Consider the following 26,660-nt stretch of genomic DNA (forward strand, 5'->3'; position numbering starts at 1 on the left):
GCACTGAGGGGGTGGGTTGGAGGCGGGGTCAGGGCAGGGATTTGGGGAGGGATCCAATGGGGGAGGGAGGGGCAGAGTCAGGAGTTGGGTTGGGGGGGGCATGAGCCCCCTCCGCCTGTGCACCGGAGGGCAAAATATTGGGACAATTCGCGTTCTGACCGAACATCGGTTGGGACGCGGAACAAACAAGTAAATATCGGGACAGTCCCGATAAAATCGGGACATCTGGTCATCCTGCACCCACAGAATGTAAATATGGAACCCACCAATGTTATTTTAAGAGATCCCCTTGTCAGAGCAGAACTGCACTTTGAGGTATTATAATCTCCATAATGAGGATGCCCCAGTGGCCAGCCTATCGACAAAAAGCTTTCCTGAAGTACCTCTCATATGATACCATGAAAAACAAAACAAGCACGCAATTCCAAACAAATAGATGTACTGTGGGATACTTACAAATGAAGGCACTGACATCATTCCTTTCTTACTGGCCTGTTGTCAGGGAAAGGATGAAAGTACTTTTTAAATGGGGTTGTGCTGGCCATGGGTGGCTGAATTATTGACACTGTACACAGTGATTTTCCAATAAGTGCAGAAACCCTGGGTGGCAAATGCACAACTGATCAGTTTCTGGCTCATCTTGGGTCTGATCCTGCACCGCTGTAACTGATGGGTATTTTTGCCAGTGGAGCAGGAACAACCCCCACTGCTCAATTCTGCATGTGAGGTATTCATAGCTCCAGATAGCTCTGCTTTATAACATCTGTCTGTCCTCAAGATTCTTTCCAGCAAGAGGCATCCAAATTAAGCAAAATTAGTTTCCTGATTAAGCAGCAGTCCCATTCCTTGATGTTTTATTACCAGTTGGCATCAGTCAGTTCCCTAATTATGCAGACTTAACTAAGTCAACTTTCTTTTAGCATCTCTCTCTCTCTTTCTCTCTGTTGGTGAAGCTAGCTTTCTGAATGTGAACCAGTCTTTCCGAGTCTGCAGACAGCCAGCTCCAATGTCTCTGCTGCTGCTCAGAACTCTACTGGCTAGCAGCACACTGATGTTCCACTGCTGCTTTTCAGAAACTGGTGGGCAGCAGTGAAGATGTTAGGCATCTTGTCAATTTCATGGTGCTTGAGAAAGCTAGGAATAGCCTAAGAGAGGTGACACTGGAGTTATTCACCAGGGAGGAGAATCCAAAAGCAAAGATTGTGGCAGACTTCTTTCTCTCACCCTCCTGGCAGCTGTCAAAAAGAAGATTTTCACACCTTGCAACAGCCTGGTGGCTCTAAAGGAGTGAGAGAAGAGACAGAAAGTTCCTTCTTCCCTTCCAGCTGCTAAAGGTGGTGAAAATTTATCAGGCACCTACTCATCAGAGGCTGATACAATAGATGGAGCCCACAAACAGGGTCCAGGGACACCACCATTCCCAGCAACTGGGTGCTTCATGGGGCTGAACTTCTCCCTAGGCTGTTGCCTCTCCCTCATTTTCTGCATCTATCTCCAGATAGTGCTGCATGTGTCATTCTAGGCCACCTCTCTTGCCCACCCCACATATTTCAGATATTTGCACAAATCCTTTCACGTTACAGCTGCCCCTCTGTGTAGATGCAACACTTGTTGGACTGTGCCTCACAGCAGAAAGGATGAGCAACCTGTGTGAGAACTGCAGCTTTTCCACAGCCAGCCACTCAGCATCAGGAAAGGCGCAGCAGCACCAAGGAAAGCAGCAAATGTTCCATGTCTCCCCAGAGTTAAGAGTTTCAAGATCAGTCCAGTAGTTAGGCTCCCTAGCTGGCAGCATGCCGCACTATCCAGACAGCCCCCAAGACATCCCTTTGGAGAGGAATGTTTTTCATTAATTTCCTTTCCCTGCTGTGCCTGACCACATTTCGGATCTAGGAGAGCTAGATACAGCTCTGTCTGGAGCCTATCTGTGCCACTATCATCTTCCAGAGAGAAAGAGCTCTCCAATGTAATAAGAGGAGCTCCATCATCCAAGTGCTACCTCCTTCACAACATCAGCAGCCAGGGACAAAGCTCTAGTGGACACGTATGGCTCTGCCCTCCATATTCTTACATTTCATCCTAATCTTTTTGGACCTGTCCTGCACACAAGACTCCAGCTCTTCTGGGATGGGTTGCAAGATCAGTCTGGGCAGCTAGGAAAGGAGTGCACTGAACTGTCTCCATTCACTCTCACTGGTGAGGTAGACGCCTCTTCCCCATCAGGCCAACTCACTAAGGTTCCGTAGGTAGCCAGATAGCAAAGTTGTGTGATCTTTTCAGCAACAAAGCAGGCCCGGACTGATAAGGCATTTAAAATTCTGCCAGACAAGCGCAGCTCCTGATGAAAAGGTACCAAATGATTACAACAAAGTCATGAGCCAACAGGAATAAACCATCAAGAAACGCACACACACATACAGGGGATTAAAATAAAAGGAGTGCAAAATGAACCCTCAAACAACTTAGCCACCGCATGCAGAATCTTCGGTAGGGAAAGAGTTAAAAGCGCAACACTTTGTTTCTGAAAGGAAGGGAAAAATTCTCCTTACTGAGCAGAAGTGGATAGGACATGCCTCACCAGTTAGGAGGACAGACAGGGTCTCTGGCCTTCTCTCTCCAGTGGGCCAGACCTATGTTACCAGTTACTGCTGCCATGGAGGAGATCTCCTGACCTCTATACTTGACAGGATGCTTCACATGACACTTTGTTCATGGCTCTCTAACTCTGCCCTTTGTGTTGAAGCTGGTGGGTGCCACATAGAACCAACTACTTGAACATGCTGTGACATTTGAGGAATGCAAATATCTGTAAATAATAGTAATAATAATTAATAATAAATGTGCTCGTATTGTAATGGGGTTATATTTGCCAAGAACTGGCCTGGGATGGGGAGTCTAGTTTTATTTTTTACACTTGCAAAGGTTTCCGTTTCTAATGATTACAAATTGGATGCTGTAATATACCATGTGGACAGAGAGGGAAATAACATTGGGGACATTGTTTTGTGTTCCCTTGAACTCCCCAATGTCTGAGATATTAAAGCTGTTATGTCTCAAGCGAATACAGCCCGGAAATAAATATTGTATTGCCACTCATGTATCTCCATGAGTGGCTTAAAGGAACCAGGTTCTGGCTTTCTCACGTGTCTTGTGGTATGCATTAGTTACTCCTGGGGGAATTCTGTGCCAAAAAATTAAAAATTCTGCACACAATATTTTAAAATTCTGCATATTTTATTGGTCAAAATAACACAATATAATCATGCCAGTTTCAATTATTTTGGCAATTTATTTCAAAATACTTGTTAACAACTATGTCTGTAACAATACAGACAAAAAAGATTCAGGAAATGTTTTTTGACAAACAGATTCCTTACAAGGCATAACTCTGAGTAATAATTAATTTAAACTACAATACAGAACCGTTTTTCCCACACCTCTCAGAAGCAATGCAAAGACTTGGGGGAGTCAGGGGTAATGGAGGAGCGGAGGGAGGCGGAAGTAATTGCTGGGAAGGAGCCTGGGTGTGAACTTGGAGGGTCGTTGGGTGTGGGTGGGAGAAGTATGGAACAGGGGAGTTTTTGGACAGGGAGGGATTGTTAGGGAGCCGCCACCTGGCTGACCCCTATTCTCTCTCATTTAGTTAGGCACATCCCCATGTGTCCCTGCACCCCCACGCCCATTTAGCCCCCCACCCCAGTCTGTCACCCCCAGCAGCCCTCTGTGCCCCATGCTGTTCTTCCCCCCATATCCTGAGCCTCCGGACCTGGCCCCACGGGCAGGGAGCTATGGGGAATGCAGCTCCTTTCTCTTCCCTATCTGCAGCTGGAGCTGCCGCTGCACCCACCCAGGAGCGGCTGCTCTCTGTTCTAGTGCCACAGCGGCCCCTGGTGGGCGAAAGGATTAACTGCAGCACCTTTCTGGCAGAACGTTTTTTCGGGGGGGGGGGGGAATCTTTACAGCACATAAATTCTGCATGTGCACAATGGCACAGAATTCCCCCAGGAGTAATTAGTAGATAAGGTGTAAATACAGATGCATGGTGTAATTCAGTGTCTAATGCTGCACTTGGACCTGAGCCAAAGCCTGTTTGTGTCCACAACTGCAAGAACATATGAGTGTATTCAGAAGTGCACAAGAGCATGAAAGCATGTTACTAATCACAAACACGTTTTTGTGCACATCGATTTGTAGGTATGAACATAAGCCTGCAGATACAACGTAGTGCTGTGTCTTGCCCTGCACAGCTGTAGGCATTTCAGTTGGACGGATTTTGAAATGAGTTTGCAACCAAGCTGTCTCAATACTGGTTCCACACATGGTTCGTGACTACTACATGGCCCTTAACATTTTGCATATACCATATACTGTCATTCTGCTCACAGGCAGGGATGCAACACAACTGCTAGGTTGTAACTGGATTCTAACGTGACTCAGTTGTGCAGATGGGACCAACTAATCCTCTCTCTGTACCTAGGTTATCCAGTCCTCCCACTTTCCAGGTCTCTGTGAAGGAAACATCTCAAAGTACATGTGAAAAACACCCATAATCCTATGGATTTGGCCTCATCAGCTGAGGCAGTATGACATAAATGCCCAGATTTTCCCACAGTGCACCAGTACAATCATGGTTTGTAGCACGGTAAGCACTAATATAGTTGACACATTTGCCATGGAGAATATTGCTGCATGGGATACACTGAACCATACTAGCTGTAATTGTCTCAATGTGTATGTCAAAGCCTGAATACAATTGTACTTTAGAAAGGACCTTCTCTTTTCAGGCTGGTGGAGCAATGATTTTTGCACATAAAGTCTGTAGACAGACTCCAGAAAGCAGGTAAGTTCATTTTATTTTTAAAAATTAAGAAAGAGCTGTAAATATGAAATCAAGTATAGCTAATAACTGCAAAACTCTTTGAAAATGAATATCATTATATAAATGCTAATTATCATCAAGTGATATTATACAGGAAACCTGTGCAATTTCATTTTGAAGTTTGGGGTTGATGGTTAAGAAAAACACATGCTGTGTTCTCACCCTGATTTCCCCTTCCAATAAAATAAGATACATCATATATAATTCACAATACCTATGAAACAAAAATCTCCAGAACAAATTACACAGCTATCTAATTATATTTGTTCATAGCAACATTCTGAAGTAACCTCTGCCCGCAAGCGCGTCAGTATTAATCAACAGGAGAGACAGAGAACCCATGTGAAGCACAAGCTTAAAGATCTCTGTAATGCTACCAATACCAATCACTTTTTAAGGAATACAAAAAGTAGGTAAGACTTCAGAGGCAAATAAAATTAGCTCAAGTTCTCTCAGACAGGATGGGCTGAATTGCATAAACCATCTCCACAAAATGGGCTGACCCTTTTGATAAAGCTTTGCACCGTTTTTCCCTTAGCCAACAAAGCACTTGTATGGGAAACACTCTTCCATCAAAAATGATCCAATTATTAAAAGGCTCTTAAGATTAAGAACCTTTTCCTGCTCCCCTTGAGGTCAAAGGGAATTCTGCTGTCAACTTGAACAGGAACAGACCCCCATTATAGGACAAATTAGCATTCTCACTTTAAATCCCAAAGTACTGTGGTGGCACATAAGGTAGCAGTTGCAATCAGAATAAGAGTCAAATAGCTCAGATATATCTCTCTAATAGATAAGCATGATTAAAGTTACTCCCCGAATCACAAGCCAATTTGAGCTCTCTCTTACATGAAAACTTGTACAAATATATGTAGCGAGAGGAGGCTTGAAAGCGTGATCATCCCACAGTAAAGTCACCATGGTGGCTACATCATCTCAGAGATCTATACTATCAATATCACAGTACATTTCCCACTGGATGATCCTTACTGTATCAAGGTCGATATGCCCAAATAGCATATTCTCACAGTTCCTGACACAGAAGAAACAATTACATTAAGAGAAAAGGTAGTATTTTCCTGTTTGGTTCCAAAACTTTATTGTAATAAAATTTTATTCACTCACTAGACTGCAGTTGAGTCTGAGCCTTGAAGGGATTCCAATCCCTCCTTCTTTCCATTCTGAAAGAGGGAAAACTCTGTCAGAGGGTCTCCCGATGACAACATAAACCCTCTTAAAAAGTAGGGGTGAGATCACTGTTTGATAAAGCCTTATTTCAAATATGGACAGCTCAGCAAAGTATCAAGTATCTTATTATAGGAGCACATTACAAATTCCTCACTCGTTAGTTTTTAATGGTTGACCTCTTTTGCCAGGCAATCTTCCCTGCTTCTAGCGTAGGTCAAAGATCCCTGCTTTGGCCCACTCTACACAGAGGAAAAAGCAAATATTGCAAAGACAGGAGGCAGAAGCTATACAGTAGCTTTCCAGGCCAGATGCCAGATCCATCTACAACCTCAACCGTTCCATGCGACTGGTATGCTTAAACAGATGGCAACAACTTAAGGCCAGTCTCACACTGCACTTGAACAGAATGAGAACATTTGTGTAACAAATTTGTTAATAAGAAAGATTGCTGTATGAAACAAGGATTCCTCCTAAGCCCTAACATTATAGTCTATTGGCAGGTCTTAGTGAGTACAACTACATAGCTTGGTTGTCTATGAGGTATGTTCAGTAAGCTCATTAGCTTTTAGGGCCTAGTGTTTATAAAGTGAGTACCTATTTTGAGCTTATAATTACCATGGTGTGTAAATTGTGCATCTATATATGCAAACAGTCTGCTATGCTTTTAACTGGCTGCTTATGTATGCAAATTAGGTGTGCAATTTTGTGAAAACTCTTATAAAATCAAGGGTTTCTGATTCTCTGTTGTCTTGCACTTTGGATTGTTACATCCACTTTGCATTCATGTAAATAGCTACACTTGGTGCAGGGCAACAGTGAATTGAGCCCTTAGAGTCTGTAGACAGCAAGTGCACTGATTTAACTAACTCATGATCTAAATCGCTTTAGTTAAGTAAGTGCAGTCCCCATCAGTAGATGCTCTCAAACAGATTTGAGGTGGACAAATACTGATTTGGCCTAATTCAGTTCATAACTGAGTTTACAAGTACCTATCCACAGGCTGATTTCACTAAATGGAATTTAATTAGTGCAGTTTCTGTGTGCAGGCCTTAATTAAAGAGATTATCCCATTCTAGAAAAACTATATTAATTGATATCACACTTTAACACGACTATTTTAAAGGGTCAGTAGTTTGCCCTGTCCCTTTCGATAACTGATTAAAATATACATGTCTAGTAAATGCTGGGTGGCCCCCCGGAATAAGTAATGGAATACTGAGAGTTTCCCAAAATATACCTGTTTGGTGGTTTGTGTGAAATCAGTTGTTGTTAGTCCATTTCCTCAAACAGGTGTTCACATCACCAAAGCCATGCCAACTGCCATTGTGTCTTGTTGGCCTTCTCTGCATTGATGCTGAAGATTGAATGGGACTATCCTTTCACCCTTAGAGCCGGTCCTTCCAGATCAGAATAATGTCACCTGGCCAAATATGCTATATCACTGACTGTACTGTGCCTGTGTCATAGATAAAAGGCTCCTTCCCGTCTCATGATTATCATTTCAGCACCTTTCACAAGCACAAAGTTCACTTTACAAAACTGAAAATAAGGAATAACAAAAAACAAAAACAGTTTTTCAAAAGTTTTCTTTCTCAGCTCATCTTCCATTCTTATTCTGAGCTTGCACCGAGTGCACTGCTGAAACTTACAGTATAGACCATGCCTATTTCTAGACTAATGGTTCTCAATCTGTTTCAGGAGATTCATGGAGATGCTTCTGTCATGATGGCAAAATGTTCATTGCTCTCCAAGAGATAATGCTTCTAAATTGGAGCCAGCTGAGAATTCTTTTGGGGGCGTATCCAGAGCCTTTTTTCACTACCTAAACTGAAAAAAGCAACAATCTCTTTCCTGCCTGGCTGCTTGCCAGCTTTAAGTCTTTGTCAGATACTTCTTTGGTGAATAATCAATGGTAAACAGATCTGCAAACATTTAGGCCCTGATTCAGCAAGGTACTTAAGCATATGCCTGACTTAAAATACAATTAGTCCCGTTACATCAATGGGACCATAGAAGGGTACCAGACCCTCAGGAGGACAAAACCAAGCAAAGTAATCTGAAGATATTAAAGTAATAGGCGCTGCAGGGAAGGAGGGGTTATTCAGAACAACTGCATGTAATTCATCAGAGAAGCAACTAATGGTAGGTTAAAAAAAGAAGGGATGGAACACAACTAAACAGCTGCACTCGTATTCTTAGCTTGTTTCCTTAATATTGTTTTAATAGGTTTTCATGCCATCAATCAGTAGGATTGGACGGTGTGGAATCAAGGCTAGAGGGGGAAATGAGTCAATATGAAGCCTGCTATCTTAACAACAGTTCGCAATTGTAGGAGACCCTCTGTTCTAAACAGTCATTTAATACAGGGAAAATACAATTTTTATTAAAGTTAGTTTAAAATCAAATTTACACAAGTTAAGAGGGAAGATACTGTACATCTGGGGTCAGGCTTGGGTTATGGAAGATTGCATGTATTGGTTACAAGGTTCACGAGGTACATACATATCACATAACCAGCATAGATCCAGATTGGGGTGTGGGAGTTTTTATAGCTACATCTCCATTTAACTGTCCATTGCCAGATAGTGCCTGCTAAACCAACTGGCCACAATTTCTGTATATAACGAGCATGGAGTGTGGACTTCAGTGGTGGTTAAAGTTAGAGTCTGCTGAATATGAGAGAGAGAGAGAGAAAATGGGTTTTAAATTGGGAGGGTGGGGGTGTTGAACTGCTTCCACACCAGGACGTTGCACTGATTTAGCTCAACCGTTTTTTCTACCAAGTTAGTTAAATCTGAAAAAGCTCAGGTTAGACAAATCCTAAGAGCTAGCCCAAACATTTCTTGAACCCCAGCTGAACTACAGTATCAATCAGGGTCAGGAGAGGTGTGAAATGCCTGTACGGCCCTACTTACATTGTCCCTATCTGAAAAAATGTGCCACTGTGACTTCTCACTATAAATCATTTATATCGGTCCCTAAATAGCTACAGAATAATTTTGGATTTCAGATTTGCCATCCATTTAGACTATGAACTAAATAACATAATTTTAGTGCTATTAAAATGGCTGTAAGCTACAGTTCTTGTTTACAAGGGATAGGATATACATGTATGGGGTGTGACAGATGGTAGAATGGATATTGTGCTGATGAGAGCGTAACAGTGTTGAAAGTATTCCAAACAACATGATTTTTTAATGGGAGAATTAAAAGGTTAGCGAAATGAAACCTTTACTAAGCATAACGAATGGGTTAAAAAAAGAAACCTGCCTGGTGGTCTGACTCCGAAGCGAGATGCTTGGGCATCTGGAAGTGTCAATTAAATAAGAATATGATGACTTTTGTGAACAGTATGTTCAACCCGATCCAAAGAGAACGCCAGTGACTGCAACTCAAGGAATCAGAGGTACAGGAACTCTCTAGCTTGAGCTGCAAAATCTTACCTAGAGGAATTTACAACATGCAGTTAAGGTCATCTGATCCGCAGTGTCTGATGTTTATCGAGCTAAGTAGAGAAGGTTCTGAAATCACTTCCAAACCCTGAATCTGTCAGGTGGCACACTAGGCCACCAACAAAGTCATCCCAAGCTGTTTCCATGGCCAGATACAATAATAAATAGCTAAAATGGGAGAAGAGAGGGCAAATATAATTACAGTAAAAGCTGTTTTATCTGGCACTTCACCAACCAGAAAGCTCTATAACCTGGCATTTCTGATCTTCATTGAAATTCCGGTTTATAGGCTGGTTGGCACAGGGCTGGCAGGGGGTTGGGGCACAGGAGGAGGTCTGGGTTCTGGGAGGGAGTTTGGGTGCGGGAGGGGGCTCGGGGCAGTGGGTAGGGGCACGGGAGAGGATGTGGGGGTGCCGGATGCGGGGGCTGCTCACCTTGGGCAGCTCCCCGCAAGCGGCGACCTATTCCGGCTGCTTCTAGGTGGAGGTACGGCAGGCGGCTCTGTGTGGTATCCCTGCCCCAAGAGCTAGCTCTGCAGCTCCCATTGACTGGGAACTATGGCCAACGGGAGCTACAAGGGCGGCACCTGCGGGCAGAGGCAGCACGCAGAGCCGCCTGCCACACCTCTGCCTAGGAGCAGCCAGGACAGCTCGCCACTTGGGAGCTGCCTGAGATTAGCTCCCCCTGGATCTGGCACCCCGCACCGCCTCCTGTGCCCCAACCCGGTGCCCCGAGCCCCCTCCCACACCCAAACTCCCTCCCAGAGCCCATGCTCTGCACTTCCTCCCGTGTCCCACATGCCCTCCCACATGCCAACCCCCAGCCTCGCACCCCCTCCCACACCCAAACTCCCACCCTCTTAGTTAACCAGCATTTTTCACTTACCAGCATCCCCCATTTCCCCAACATGCTGGATAAAACAGCTTTTACTGTAGTTGGCATCACTTCCTTGAGAAGGAAGCTGGTGCCCTCCACAGAAATTATTTTTGTTTTGTCCAAATTTGCCAGAGTCCCTCTAGCTCTGGGTCCAAAATGGTCAGTATATCAGTGTCTAAAAGCCACGGAAGGACACAGCAGTTTCTTTCATTAATACTGTGCTATATGGAGGACTTGTCCAACACACATAAACATACTTCCAATTCTGGGACATTTACTGGAAGCAATATGAGAAGGGATAAATTCAGTATCTGAGTCCTGAGCTGGGGAAGAAATCTTGGCTGTATGTGCACTTGGGCTTGTTAGATCAGTGTGGAGTGATGTATGGCAATTTACTCTGACCTCTGCTTTATTTTCTCAGGCTAACTGCTCTTTTTCTCCTCCAGCCTTACAGTCATGGTTTTTACTAGTGCTTTTGGGAAGATCAGAATCTATATTCCATGGTGCCCAGCAGTGTTACTAGGAGCTGTGGTACTTGGCAATTTTGTAATGCCAGTAACTTTGTTGGATGAAATTAAAATGAACTTGAGAAACTAATGGTTAATATCCTATCAATAATCAAGGTAAATCACTGTAGATTAAAGCAGTTAAGATTGATCTGAACTCAGGACCTCATACCAAGCACTGAAACAATCTAGCATGACCAAGACTTGTAAAACTGTTGGGACTGCTGTTTTGCGGATGCAAGGTATTGTATAGGCATGGCCCATGCCATGAACTTTGCAGCAAGTTTGACCTAAATTCTGTGGCAAGGGGCTTGGAGTCCACAGCACTCTAGGGAAGCAGAATGGAAATTCAGATCGGTTTAAAAATTGATATTTTACTAAATTGAATATGAAAATGAGTAATAAAATCAGTACAGTATCCCTTATGTTACAGTAACTCCTCACTTAAAGTCATCCCGGTTAATGCTGTTTCATTGTTAAGTTGCTGATTAGAGATCATGCTCATTTAAAGTTGCACAATGCTCCCTTATAACATTGTTTGGCAGCCTCCTGCTCTGTCCACTGCTTGCAGAAAGAGCAGCCTGTTGGAGCTAGCTGGTGGGGCCTTGGAACCAGGGTGGACCGGCAGCCCCCCTAATCATTTCCGCTAAGTTCCCTGTGTGGCAGCCACCCAGCAGGCTAGCAATTGCCTGGCAATTCAGCTGTTCCTCCCCCCACTGCCATGTGCTGCTCCTGCCTCCTGCCTTGGAGCTGCTCCCAGGAGCCTCCTGCTTAGTGTGCAAGGGGGGGGGGAAGGGGGGCTAATGTCAGGGTTGTTGTGTATTTGGTTGTCATGGGTTTTGTTACTATGGCAACTGAGTTAGACTATTAAGGGATAGCTCAGCCGGTTTCAACCGGCTGAGTGAGCTCTCTGTTTCTGTAAATAAAATGGAGGTTTTGGTTAGCTGTCTGCTCTCTGGCCTCAAGTGATTGTTTCCTACACCGGCTGCCCCAAGGACTTAACACTGGCGACGAGGGTGGGATCCTGGTGCTGCTCCAGTAACAGAAGGAAGTAGAAGTCAAGGTAAAGACCAAACAAAGAAAAAAAGCTGCTTGTTTGCACTGACTGTGAAAGTGAAACTAAAAATCATGGCTACTCTGACCAGGCCCCTGGAGCCTTTTGATGAGAATACAGAGCAGTGGCATGTGTATACTGAGCGTTTTGAGCTTTTTGGTATTGCAAATGACATTACAGAAGCGAAGAAGGTGCCAATATTCTTAACTGTTGTAGGGGCTAAAACCTACTCTCTGCTACACAGCTTACTGCACCCTGTTAAGCCTGAGAATAAATCTTACAGTGACCTTGTGGAAATCCTGGGGTCTCATTTCTCCCCAAAACCACTGGTAATTGCTGAAAGATATAGGTTCCACAAAAGAGACCAAAAGGAAGATGAAACAGTTGTACAATTTGTAGCCATTTTAAAAAAGCTAGCAGAACACTGTGAATTTAAAGAGATGTTAAATGATGCCCTGCGTGACAGGTTAGTGTGTGGCCTCTGCAGTGAAGCTATACGGAAGCGCCTACTGACAGAGGCTCAGCTTACATTACAGAAGGCTGTTGATATTGCTGTCTCCATGGAACTGGCTACAAGGGAGGCACAATACATCGGTGCATCCCCTAGGGTGCAAAAAGTGTCACAAGAACTGACCCACAAAACGGTGCAGAGTCAAGAATGTTACCGCTGTGGTAAGCTGGGTCACCAGGCATCAGAATGCTGGTGTAAGGACCTGGTGTGTCGACACTGTGGCAAAAAGGGACACATTGAGTATGCCTGTAAACAAAAGAAAAAGAGGCCTGTGGTCTGGCCAACAAAAAGAGGAACCTTGCATACCCTAGAGCAGACCCAGGATGATCAAGGTGACACCTCCTCACAAGAGGAAGTGCCACTGCATGTTTTGTCTTTGGCAGCGGGCTCACATGAATACTGGGTAACCCCCTTATTGGAGGGCAAACCTATACGCATGGAACTAGACACCGGTGCAGCTGTCTCGCTGGTTCCTGAGACTGTGTATAAGGAAAAGCTACAGCATCTTCCGCTTAAGGCAACAAAAACTGTTCTGAAGACGTATACAGGTGAAGCTGTGCCCATGTTGGGCACTATTGATGTTAAGGTGGAGCTCAATGGAAAGGCGGCTAAATTGCCACTGTTTGTGGTGAGAGGTAACTACCCAGCCTTAATGGGTAGGTCTTGGCTTGGGAAGATTCAGCTGAACTGGGCAGAAGTGCACCGGATGACTAAAGAAGAAACCAGTCTAACCCCTATACTAAGGAAACATGCTGCTGTTTTTGGAGATGATGTGGGAAGTATGAAGGGAATCACTGTGACATTGAACATTAAACCTGGCAGTCCACCAAAATATCTGAAAGCCCGAACTGTGCCATATGCCATCAGGCCAAAAGTTGAAGCAGACCTGGAGCGCCTGGTCACCAATGGAGTCCTAATACCAGTTACCCATAGCTCATGGGCCACTCCTATCGTTCCAATAGTGAAGAAAGATGGCTCTCTCTGGATTTGCGGTGATTTTAAAGTCACTGTCAACCCAGTGTTGTGTGCAGAGCAATACCCGCTTCCCCGCATCGATGACCTCTTCGCAGGCCTGGCTGGGGGACAAAAGTTCAGTAAGATTGATCTGAGTCAAGCATATTTACAGATGCACGTCGATGAAAAGTCCCAAGAGCTGTTGACTATTGTGACTCATAAGGGGCTTTATCGATACTGTCGCCTACCCTTCGGAATCACATCGGCTCCCGCCCTGTTCCAGAGGGCTATGGACCAGATCTTGTGTGGCTTGTCAGGAGTTCAGTGCTATCTGGATGATATCCTGGTCACTGGAAGAAATGAAGAGGATCACTTAAGGAATTTAGAGGCTACCCTACAAAGACTGGAAGAGTATGGCCTACGAGTTCGCAAAGACAAGTGTGAATTCTTCAAGCCCTCTGTTGAATATTTGGGACACATCATCGATTCTGCAGGTCTTCATAAGGCCCCTGCAAAAGTTAAAGCTATTGTGGAGGCTCCCCCACCTCGAAATGTAAGCCAGCTACGCTCATTTCTAGGACTACTGAACTATTATGGAAAGTTCATCTCACAGTTAGCCACACTGCTAAAACCACTTCATGAGCTCCTTGGGCAGAACAAGGCCTGGAAGTGGACTGAAGCCTGTGATGTTGCATTTAACAAAGCTAAGGATGCATTGTTAAATTCTGAAGTTCTAACGCACTTTGATCCATCCTTACCCCTGCAATTGGCCTGCGATGCTTCCCCTTATGGAGTGGGAGCGGTCGTGTCACACATTATGCCTTCGGGAGAAGAAAGACCTATTGCTTTTGCTTCACGCACTCTAAGCAAAGCAGAAACTAACTACGCCCAAATCGAACGTGAGGCATTAGGAATTGTTTTTGGAATTAGGAAGTTTCATCAGTACCTGTTTGGGCGAAAGTTTACTCTTCTTACAGACCATCGACCTCTGACATCAATTTTTGGACCCTACACAGGCATTCCCCCATTAGCTGCTAGTCGTATGCAACGTTGGGCATTGATACTTTCTGCACACACATATGAAATCAAATATCGGAAATCCACTCTGCACGGCAATGCAGATGGCCTCTCAAGGTTGCCTTTACCGGTCAAACATCAAGATAGTGCCCAAAAGGAAATCTTCTACTTTGAACAGGTAGAGAATACACCCATCACTGCTATTCAGATAAAGAAGGCAACCCGCGTTGACCCAGTATTATCCCAAGTTATGGACCTGGTGATGCATGGAAAATCTCGACAAACCTCTCCGGTCTCACCCGACCTTGTTCCCTACATGTCCAGGCGGACGGAGTTATCGGTCCAATCTGGTTGTTTGTTGTGGGGGAGGCGTGTCATTATTCCACCACCCCTGAGATCACAGATGTTAGAACAGCTACATTCCGGTCACTGTGGAATAGTGCGCATGAAGGAAATTGCACGAAGCTATTTTTGGTGGCCTAGATTGGACAGTGCTATTGAAGAGAAGGCAAAAGCTTGTATGTCATGTCAGAGTGTAAGAAATGCACCCCAGTGGGCACCCCTACACCCATGGGACTGGCCTGAAAACCCGTGGCAACGTATTCACGTTGACTTTGCTGGCCCCCTTGAAGGAAGCATGTTCTTGGTGGCAGTAGATGCCCATTCTAAATGGCCAGAAGTCTCTATAATGCAGTCCACTACTGCAGAGAGTACTATCCAAAAACTACGAGGACTCTTTAGTCGTTTTGGTCTGCCAGAAAAACTTGTGAGTGACAACGGACCGCAGTTCGTCTCTCAGGAGTTTCAAAATTTTATGAAGGCAAATGGGATACACCACATTACGTCAGCACCATATCATCCGTCCACCAACGGATTAGCTGAAAGATTTGTGCAGACAATGAAAAACGCTTTGAAATCAGCAAAGGAACAACACTCCATTCAAAAGCGTCTGGATACCTTCTTACTTTCCTATAGAAACACACCTCATGCTACGACCCAGGCTTCCCCAGCCTTTCTAATGATGGGACGACAGCTGCGCACTTGCTTTGATCTGCTGAAACCTTCTGAACCCAGACAAACTGTGCAACGTCAGCAGCAATATCAAGTCATCAGACGGGCACCCAGAGCAAAAGACCGAACCTTTAGCCCGGGACAGCCAGTTTTGGCTCAGAATTATACTTCCAGAGCTACATGGGTCCCGGCCACAGTCATCACTCAAACAGGACCTGTTTCCTATACAGTCCGGACTGCAGAGAATCTTACCTGGCGGCGACATGTAGATCAGCTGTTGCCAGGTCATGCCAGTCTTCAGGACCCATCTGCAGTTGAGGGGTCTGACTTCACCCCTCCTGGTGAGACACCGAATCATGAGTCACCTGTTCCTGACTGTTCTCCTCCATTACTGCCGGCAGCTGAGATACCCCTTTGCCCAGCACGAGCTGATACCACCTCCTCACCTATTCGTGCTGCGTACCTTGAGCCCCTAGTACTTTCGGGTGCAACAACACCAGAAGTTCGCCGTAATCCACCTAGAGACAGAAGGCCTCCTCATCGGCTGGATCTTTAGTTAGGGCGAACCCACGGGTATGGGGCAAAATAATCCCCAGGGTTTAGCCGGGAATGGAGGCAGTCTACCCTCCTTCTCTAGTTTAGTGTGTGTTTTATTTAGGGGATGTTCTTATTAGGGGGGAGGAATATGTTGTGTATTTGGTTGTCATGGGTTTTGTTACTATGGCAACTGAGTTAGACTATTAAGGGATAGCTCAGCCGGTTTCAACCGGCTGAGTGAGCTCTCTATTTCTGTAAATAAAATGGAGGTTTTGGTTAGCTGTCTGCTCTCTGGCCTCAAGTGATTGCTTCCTACACCGGCTGCCCCAAGGATATAACAGGTTCCTAACCATGCCATTTCCCAAAACTACCTTGGAGCACTCAATCTTATGCACATTGCGTAGGTGCCTCCAGTCATCAGCCGTGCGGATGAACCCCTTGTCACACTCTGGACACTTGTGTGGCCCGTCACTAGAATGAATGAGCTTGTGCATTCGCAAGTTTGCAGCATGGAAGAACTCTTTGCCGCAGATGGGGCATTGGTATGAATGCTCTGTCAGATGGATCTGGTTGTGTTCTTGTAATTCACCCAAATCCTGGAAAGAGGCACCACACTTCTTGCACCTATAAGGCAAAGCTTCTCCAGTGATGGCCTCCAGGTCCTCCTCATCAAAAGCATCAACAAGAATGATCTTTTCATCATCCTCACTTAATCCTCCCTGAGGTTCCTCAGAGGAGTAGAACTCCAGATCCTCATCTTCACATTGCAGGTCAAAGTTGGTGTTGGAGGTGACAAAGACCCCAGCTGTAGTCTCACCTCACTTCTGGTAGTAGGTCTCATAGGTTTCCTCGTCTTCACACTGCTATTCTACAGGGAGTTCTTTCCTACCTGAAGGTCCAGCAGGGCTACAACCAGGACTTCATGGTTGAGAGTAGTCTAAGTCTACCTCCAGCTGGAGGCTAGATTTGTGACCCACCCGCTCAGAGGAATGACTGGAGTCATCTGAATGCTCCTCACCTGTGTCATAAGTGTTGTTATTGGACTCCCAGTCCTCCTCGTCCATTCTGTGGCATCATATATGGAGATTATATCTGGCTTACTGTGGATGTAAAAACACCATGTTCTTATAGTCCTTCATGATTGGCTCATCTCGTTCTCAACTCCAATCACAGCCCTCCCTAGAAAAAACAGGAGATGATTTCATTAACCAACTCACCAACATTCACATTAAGTAAAGCAAAACAACCACAATAGAGATCTTTTTCTGGTGAACAGAATAATATTGAGACTTTGTGCATTAGTTTCACTGTAGGGGACACTGGGTAGTTTACTATGATCACCAAATGGAACATTTCTGTATCTCCATAAAGTTAAATCCTCTATTTTAATTGGATCTTTACTGCAAATTTGAATAATTAAGGTAACAACTACTGGTTTCTCTAGCCTTAAAAAAATACCATTAAGAATGCCTATAATTTCTGTTTTAGAATTTGATAACGTGGATTCATCCACTTTATATATTTGGTGATCTGAGATTTGGTTTTGAGTTTTCCCTTGTTTTGTAATATGATTTAGAAATGTGGCGGGGTGACGACTCTCACCAACACGACGCCTCCTGCTAGTTGTCCAGAGAATTCGCTATTTTCCATCACAGAGCGCCCTCTGCAGGTCGGTGTCTTGCCTGCCGCTGGCCCCGTGTCCCTCCTGGACCCCGGTGCCCTTTCCCCTGGGGTTCTGCCCCAGCAGTAACCCCCAATATGAGTCTCCTCTCTCTGGGGAACCCCCAACCCTCTAAACCCACCTTGCTCAGTGGCTACTGCCAGCCATCATCTAGCCCCCACTCACCGGGGCAAACTGCAGTCTGTAAACCACTCATCATTGGCAAGGGGGGTTGGACCAACTGCCTCTGCCTATTTCTGGGCTGCTCCTCTGCAGCCCTAGTACCCTTTTGTAGGCTTTAACTAGGCCTGCAGCCTGGGGTTTTACTAGGCTGGAGCTCCCCAGCTCCCTCTGCCCTTCCCCAGCACTGCTCCACCCTAGGTACCCTCCTCAGCTCCCAGGCAGCCAGGTCCTTCTCCCTCAAGAAGCTAAAGAGAATGAGTGTTTCAGTCTCTGGCCCTCAGCCCTCCTATAGGGCCAGCTGTGGCCAGGCACCACCTGTGGCTGCTTCCCCCAATCAGCCTAGCATTTCTCAACTGCAGCCATCTCCAGGGCTGCTTTAACCCCTTCAGGGCTGGAACGGGTTGACCACCCCACTACAAGAAACTCCAGTAACTCCCCACTTAACGTCCTCTCGCTTAACGTTGTTTTGATCTTATGTCCCTACTCAGTTACAGAACATGCTCCATTTAAAGTTGTGCAATGCTTTGCTATAACGTCATTTGGCTTCCTGCTTTGTCCACAGCTGGCAGCCCCCCCATCAGCTCCCCTATGCCCCCCCACAATGCCTCCCGCCCGCCGGCAGACCCCGCACCTTTCCCCTCCCCCCCCCCGCCTCCTGCCCGTGGCAATCAGCTGGCTTGCGGTGTTCAGGAGGGAGCGGGGAGGAGCAAGGACTCAGCGTGCAGGCTCCCCCTCCCTCCCCTGCTTCCTGAACACTGCAAGCCAGCTGATTGCTGTGGGCAGGAGGCAGGGGAGGGAGAGAGGGGGGAGCCTGCATGCCAAATCCTCGCTCCTCCCCCCTCCCTCCTGCCCCCTGAACATTGCAATCCAGCTTATTCCCGCAGGCAGGAGGGAGGGGGGAGAAGCAAGGACGCAGCGCACCTCCCTTCTCCCTCCTGCCCGTGGCAATCAGCTGGCTTGCGGTATTCAGGGGGCAGGGGAGGGAGGGGGAGCCTTCGTGCCATGTCCTCGCTCCTCCCCACTCCCTCCTGAATGCTGCAAGCCAGCTGATTGCCACAGGCAGGAGGCAGGGGAGGGAGGGGGGAGGAGTGAGGATGCGGTGTGTGCAATCCAAGTCCCCGTCCCCCCGAGCGTTGCGTCGCGCCGCCCAAGTCCCCGCCCCCGCGAGCGTTGCGTCACGCCGCCCAAGTCCCCGCCCCCCCAAACTCCCGCCCCCTCCCCAGCACCACCCAAGTCCCCGCCTATCTGAGCGCTGCGTCGCACCGCCCAAGTCCCCGCCCCCCCAGCGTCGCCTGGCCAAACCAAAAACAACAAAAACAAACCCCGATCGTCAACCCCTCCCAAGGTGCTGCCCCAAGGCTGGAGCCGGCCTTGCTTACCACGCAGCTCCGAATGGGGAGGAGCTCAGGCCCCGCCCGAGCCACACCGCATTAGCTCTGTCCAGGGCCGCTTGTGGGTTACCCCCACCTCTCCTCTCTCTCGGAGCCTCAGCGCACCGCATCCAGAAGCTACCCTGACCCCTGGACAGTGCTGCGGCGGCATGGCTTCGGCGGGAGCGGAGCTCGCAGCCCCGCCCGCTTACCATGCGGCTCTGAGCAGGGAGGAGCTCAGGTCTGCTCCCTGATAAAATCCTGCAGGCTCCATTGTTGTTCCACCTGCCAGGTCAGGAAGGCCTGCTTCTCGGTCTGTTGGGCCAACTGGAGATTGACCAAGGTCTGCTTCATCTCCTCCTGCTGCTTCACCAGCCATTTTAGGGTCTCTTCCATCTCCAGGGTCACCAACCACAGTCGCAGGCGTCAAATCCTGGATGAGTCCCCACATGTAACACCAGTCTAGGCACCAAAAACACCCAGAGACCAGCTGAGGCACCGCACCCGTGTCCTTTTATTGTTTGTGTCCGTTCCCACTGTTGTGTATTTGGTTGTCATGGTTTTTGGTTCCTATGGTAACTGAGTTAGATTATTAGGGGTTAGCTCAGCCAGCTTCAACCGGCTGGGGGAGTTCTCTGAGTTTGTAAATAAAATGGTGGTTTTGTTAGCTGTTTGCTGTCTGGCCTCAAGTGATTTCTTCCTAAACCAGCTGCCCCCAAGGATATAACAAGTGGCGACGATGGATGGGATCCTGGTGCTGCTCCAGTAACAGAAGGAAGTAGAAGTCAAGGTACAAAACAAACAAATAAAAATACTGCTTGTTTGCACTGACTGTGAAAGTGAAACTAAAATCATGGCTACTCTGACCAGGCCACTGGAACCTTTTGATGAGAATATAGAGCAGTGGCATGTGTATACTGAGCGTTTTGAGCTTTTTGGTATTGCAAATGACATTACAGAAGCGAAGAAGGTGCCAATATTCTTAAGTGTTGTAGGGGCTAAAACCTACTCCCTGCTACGCAGCTTACTACACCCTGTTAAGCCAGCGACTAAATCTTACAGTGACATTGTGGAAATCCTGGGGTCCCATTTTTCCCCAAAACCACTGGTAATTGCTGAAAGATATAGGTTCCACAAAAGAGACCAAAAGGAAGATGAAACAGTTGTACAATTTGTAGCCATTTTAAAAAAGCTAGCAGAACACTGTGAATTTAAAGAGATGTTAAATGATGCCCTGCGTGACAGGTTAGTGTGTGGCCTGTACAGTGAAGCTATACGGAAGCGCCTACTGACAGAGGCTCAGCTTACCTTACAGAAGGCTGTTGATATTGCTGTCTCCATGGAACTGGCTACAAGGGAGGCGCAATACATCGGTGCATCCCCTAGGGTGCAAAAAGTGTCACAAGAACTGACCCACAAAATGGTGCAGAGTCAAGAATGTTACCGCTGTGGTAAGCTGGGTCACCAGGCATCAGAATGCTGGTGTAAGGACCTGGTGTGTCGACACTGTGGCAAAAAGGGACACATTGAGTGTGCCTGTAAACAAAAGAAAAGGAGGCCTGTGGTTTGGCTGACAAAAAGAGGAACCTTGCATACCCTAGAGCAGACCCAGGATGATCAAGGTGACACCTCAGCGCAAGAGAAAGTCCCACTGCATGTTTTGTCTTTGGCAGTGGGCTCACATGAATACTGGGTAACCCTGTTATTGGATGGCAAACGTATACGCATGGAACTGGACACCGGTACAGCCGTCTCACTGATCTCCGAGACTGTGTATAAAGAAAAGCTACAGCATCTTCCACTTAAGGCAACAAAAACTGTTCTGAAGACGTATACGGGAGAAGCTGTGCCTATGCTGGGCACTATTGATGTTAAGGTGGAGCTCAATGGACAGGTGGCTAAATTGCCACTGTTTGTGGTGAGAGGTAACTACCCAGCCTTAATGGGTAGGTCTTGGCTTGGGAAGATTCAACTGAACTGGGCAGAAGTGCACCGGATGACTAAAGAAGAAACCAGTCTAACCCCTATACTAAGGAAACATGCTGCTGTTTTTGGAGATGATTTGGGAAGTATGAAGGGAATCACTGTGAGATTGAACATTAAACCTGGCAGTCCACCAAAATATCTGAAAGCCCGAACTGTGCCATATGCCATCAGGCCGAAAGTCAAAGCGGACCTGGAGCGCCTGGTCACCAATGGAGTCCTAATACCAGTTACCCATAGCTCATGGGCCACTCCTATCGTTCCAATAGTGAAGAAAGATGGCTCTCTCCGGATTTGTGGTGATTTTAAAGTCACTGTCAACCCAGTGTTGTGTGCAGAGCAATACCCGCTTCCCCGCATCGATGACCTCTTCGCAGGCCTGGCTGGGGGACAAAAGTTCAGTAAGATTGATCTGAGTCAAGCATATTTACAGATGCACGTCGATGAAAAGTCCCAAGAGCTGTTGACTATTGTGACTCATAAGGGGCTTTATCGATACTGTCGCCTACCCTTCGGAATCACATCGGCTCCCGCCCTGTTCCAGAGGGCTATGGACCAGATCTTGTGTGGCTTGTCAGGAGTTCAGTGCTATCTGGATGATATCCTGGTCACTGGAAGAAATGAAGAGGATCACTTAAAGAATTTAGAGGCTACCCTACAAAGACTGGAAGAGTATGGCCTACGAGTTCGCAAAGACAAGTGTGAATTCTTCAAGCCCTCTGTTGAATATTTGGGGCACATCATTGATTCTGCAGGTCTTCATAAGGCCCCTGCAAAAGTTAAAGCTATTGTGGAGGCTCCCCCACCTCGAAATGTAAGCCAGCTGCGCTCGTTTCTAGGACTACTGAACTACTATGGAAAGTTCATCTCACAGTTAGCCATACTGCTAAAACCACTTCATGAGCTCCTTGGGCAGAACAAGGCCTGGAAGTGGACTGAAGCCTGTGATGTTGCATTTAACAAAGCTAAGGATGCATTGCTAAATTCTGAAGTTCTAACGCACTTTGATCCATCCTTACCCCTACAATTGGCCTGCGATGCCTCCCCTTATGGAGTGGGAGCAGTCGTGTGACACTTTATGCCTTCGGGAGAAGAGAGACCTATTGCTTTTGCTTCACGCACTCTAAGCAAAGCAGAAACTAACTACGCCCAAATCGAACGTGAGGCATTAGGAATTGTTTTTGGAATTTGGAATTTTCATCAGTATCTGTTTCGGCAAAAGTTTACTCTTCTCACAGACCATCGACCTCTGACGTCAATTTTTGGACCCTGCACAGGCATTCCCCCATTAGCTGCTAGTCGTATGCAACGTTGGGCATTGTTACTTTCAGCACACACATATGAAATCAAATATCGGAAATCCACTCTGCACGGCAATGCAGATGGCCTCTCAAGGTTGCCTTTGCCGGTCAAACATCAAGATAGTGCCCAAAAGGAAATCTTCTACTTTGAACAGGTAGAGAATACACCCATCACTGCTACTCAGATAAAGAAGGCAACCTGCGTTGACCCAGTATCGTCCCAAGTTATGGACCTGGTGATGCATGGAAAATCTCGACAAACCTCTCCGGTCTCATGTGACCTTGTTCCCTACATGTGCAGAAGGACGGAGTTATCGGTCCAATCTGGTTGTTTGTTGTGGGGGAGACGTGTCATTATTCCACCACCACTGAGATCACAGCTGTTAGAACAGCTACATTCTGGTCACTGTGGAATAGTGCGCATGAAGGAAATTGCACGAAGCTATTTTTGGTGGCCTGGATTGGACAGTGCTATTGAAGAGAAGGCAAAAGCTTGTATGTCATGTCAGGGTGTGAGGAATGCACCCCAGTGGGCACCCCTACACCCATGGGACTGGCCTGAAAACCCGTGGCAACGTATTCATGTTGACTTTGCTGGCCCCCTTGAAGGAAGCATGTTCTTGGTGGCAATAGATGCCCATTCTAAATGGCCAGAAGTCTCTATAATGCAGTCCACTACTGCAGAGAGTACTATCCAAAAACTACGAGGACTCTTTAGTCATTTTGGTCTGCCAGAACAACTTGTGAGCGACAACGGACCGCAGTTTGTCTCTCAGGAGTTTCAAAATTTTATGAAGGCAAATGGGGTACACCACATCACGTCAGCACCATATCATCCATCCACCAATGGATTAGCTGAAAGATTTGTGCAGACAATGAAACACGCTTTGAAATCAGCAAGGGGACAACACTCCAGTCAAAAGCATATGGACACCTTCTTACTTTCCTACCGAAACACACCTCATGCTACGACCCAGGCATCTCCGGCCTTTCTAATGATGGGATGACAGCTGCGCACTTGCTTTGATCTGCTGAAACCTTCTGAACCCAGACAAACTGTGCAACATCAGCAGCAATATCAAGTCATCAGACGGGCACCCAGAGCAAAAGACCGAACCTTTAGCCCAGGACAGCCAGTTTTGGCTCAGAATTATACTTCCAGAGCTACATGGGTCCCGGCCACAGTCATCACTCAAACAGGACCTGTTTCCTACACAGTCCGGACTGCAGAGAATCTTACCTGGCAGCGACATGTAGATCAGCTGTTGCCAGGTCATGCCAGTCCTCAGGACACATCTGCAATTGAGGGGTCTGACTTCACCTCTTCTGGTGAGACACCGAATCACAAATCACCTATTCTTGAATATCCTCCTCCATTACTGCCGGCGGCTGAGATGCCCCTTTGCCCAGCACGAGCTGATACCACCTCCTCACCCGTTCGTGCTGCGGACCCTGAGCCCATGGTACTTTCGGGTGCAACAACACCAGAAGTTCGCCGTAATCCACCTAGAGACAGAAGGCCTCCTCATCGGCTGGATCTTTAGCTAGGGCGAACCCATGGTTATGGGGCAAAATAATCCCCAGGGTTTAGCCGGGAATGGAGGCAGTCTACCCTCCTTCTCTAGTCTAGTGTGTGTTTTATTTAGGGGATGTTCTTATTAGGGGGGGAGGAATATGTTGTGTATTTGGTTGTTATGGTTTTTGGTTCCTATGGTAACTGAGTTAGATTATTAGGGGTTAGCTCAGCCAGCTTCAGCCGGCTGGGGGAGTTCTCTGAGTCTGTAAATAAAATGGTGGTTTTGTTAGCTGTCTGCTGTCTGGCCTCAAGTGATTTCTTCCTAAACTGGCTGCCCCCAAGGATATAACACCCACCACCTATTATTTACAAGTATTTACAGAGACCAACATTCTTGGAGACTACTAGCCTCCCAGCCAGCAGGGATCTCGACCCCAGACCCCTCCGTTTCCTGTCTCTTAGCCAGCTTTATAGGGCAGGCTGGCTACCCAGACCTGCAGGTGGAGCCACTCTGGTAATTAGGGCGTGGCCCCTCAGCCAGCCCAACTAACCCTTTTTCCTCTTGAACAGGGCTAACGGGCCTGGCTTGCCTTTCCTAGCCAGCACCCTGTTGCAGGTGCCACAAGTACTCCTGTTCTAAGCAACTGAAGCTCTTCAAGTTCCACTGAAGTCAAGGCACTTTGCTGAAGTGGGGACCTCAGTAAACAACCAGCTGGCTGTAACCTTGGTCCTTCTTTATCCATCTCCTACGCACCGCTGTTTGCCCCTGCCCCCTGACATGTGCCAGGCTGGAAATTACATTGCCTGCCCATTGGCACAAGGACCAGGGTCTAAATCTTATCACTGAGCGTTAGTTGCCTAGACACCCTTTGAAGATATAGGCCCATGTCATTATATCTGAGCCTGGCACACTTCTCTCTGAGGCCCTGCCCCCACACCACCCCTTCTCCCTGAGGCCCTGACCCCACCACTTCTCCCCAAAGCCCTGCTCCCACCCTGCCCCTTCTCCCTAACCCCTACCCCCATCCCGCTCCTACTTCTCAATCCCCTGCCCCCACGCGGCCCCTTCTCCCCAAGGCTGTGCCTCCATCCTGCCCCTTCTCCCTGAGTCCCCCACCCCACACTGCCCCTTCTCCCCAAGGCGCTGCTGCCACCCCACCCCCATGGGGGCCTGCATGTACCTTAAAAATAGCCTTGGTTTAATGATGCCCCAACATGCAGGTCTAGTACCCAGAAAAAGTGGATGATTGTGACCTAAACCTGACGAGAAATGTTACGCTGAGTTTTATATTGCCTGCTCCGACTAGAGTACAGCGTACTGCCAAAGACAACGGCAACACCTGGCAGGTTGTGTCAGGCAGAGTTGTAGCCCATGAAGGGGTACCTGCATGCACTGTCTGCCTGTCGCTCTCTCACAGACACACACATAAATGCTACACAAGATAGGCTGTGCATCAGCAGACATGTCTCGTCAAGCAACCTAGCTCTAGGCTCTGTGTTGTCTTGGCCCAGTCAGCAAATTCAGCAAAAATATTTCTTTTGAAAATTTGGACCAGCTCTAATAATAACACAGGAATGGCTGTCGCTCTAATTCCCAGATTTATCAAAAATAAAACTCCACAACTCAGTTTACTTTTATTTATTTAAACTCTATATGAAAAATAAGAGGGTTATCAAGAGGTCACAAATGTGTTGCAAACAGAACAGTTTGTACTATATAATTTCAGTATTATGACCCTCCAGAGTGCAAAAATCTTGAGTCAGGTCCCATAAAAATCAAGAGATTGGTTCCAAAACCATGATTAAAAAAAAATAAATTTGGATTCTGTTTATTCACCTTCTGGGTTTTCAATCTTTAGGATGCACTTGGGTCACATTTTTTCTTTTCTGAACAACCATAAATGCCAGAAACTTACTTATTGTTGTCATGGAAGCTGAGAGTCTCATATAATCACGTTACTCCAGCAGTTGAGGCTTTGCATCAAATGTAGCCAATCTCCTGATAAAATGCAAGCATGGGCAATGTTATGTGAATGTGTACAGTAAATGGAGATATCCTTAGTCATACTGAGCAGAGAATTGCTTAATCAGATTTTCTTCTGAAAATTCTCCTCTCCCTGTCTCTAAATTGAACAGTGCCAGGGTGGAAGATGGTGGCACATAAGAACGGCCATATTGGGTCAGACCAAAGTCCATCTAGCTCAGTATCTCATCTTCTGACATTGGCCGGTGGATGTTGACAGACAGACACCCGGTCTGGGGACCAGTCCCATCCAGCGCCTCACAGCGCCTGCCTGATTCACTGTGGTGTTACTCCAATTTAATGCCATTCTCCAAGGGCTTATGCTGGTGAATGCCCTTCCAGAAGGATGTTATCAATGAAAGAGAAGTCAGAAAAAAGCCTCAAGACTGATTCAAAGGTTAGAAACCCTGCCGCCTAGTGAGAGACTCAGGCGCTCAATCTCTTTTGCTTAATGAAGAGAAGGTTACGGGGTGACTCAGTCACAGTCTCTAAGTACCTTCATGGGGTGCTGGGGAGGGACTGCAGGGAGCCAGGGTCTTGCCCACCTCTGATGCCTGCAGTCCTTTTGTGATGTCAGGACCCACCTGGTCCTGGCCCTTTATGATGCGTCACTGGAACAAACAGCCCCTCAGGAGAGAT

At 46.8% G+C, this 26,660-nt stretch overlaps 1 pseudogene; it reads right to left on the reverse strand.

Annotated features, from left to right (window-relative positions):
- Positions 1-5,815: 5,815 nt before the first annotated feature.
- LOC123375838 lies at positions 5,816-26,583 on the reverse strand (annotated as a pseudogene).
- Between the last annotated feature and the right edge of the window lie 77 nt (positions 26,584-26,660).

This window comes from Mauremys mutica, chromosome 8, assembly GCF_020497125.1.
Source record: "Mauremys mutica isolate MM-2020 ecotype Southern chromosome 8, ASM2049712v1, whole genome shotgun sequence".
NCBI classification, from domain to species: Eukaryota; Metazoa; Chordata; order Testudines; family Geoemydidae; genus Mauremys; species Mauremys mutica.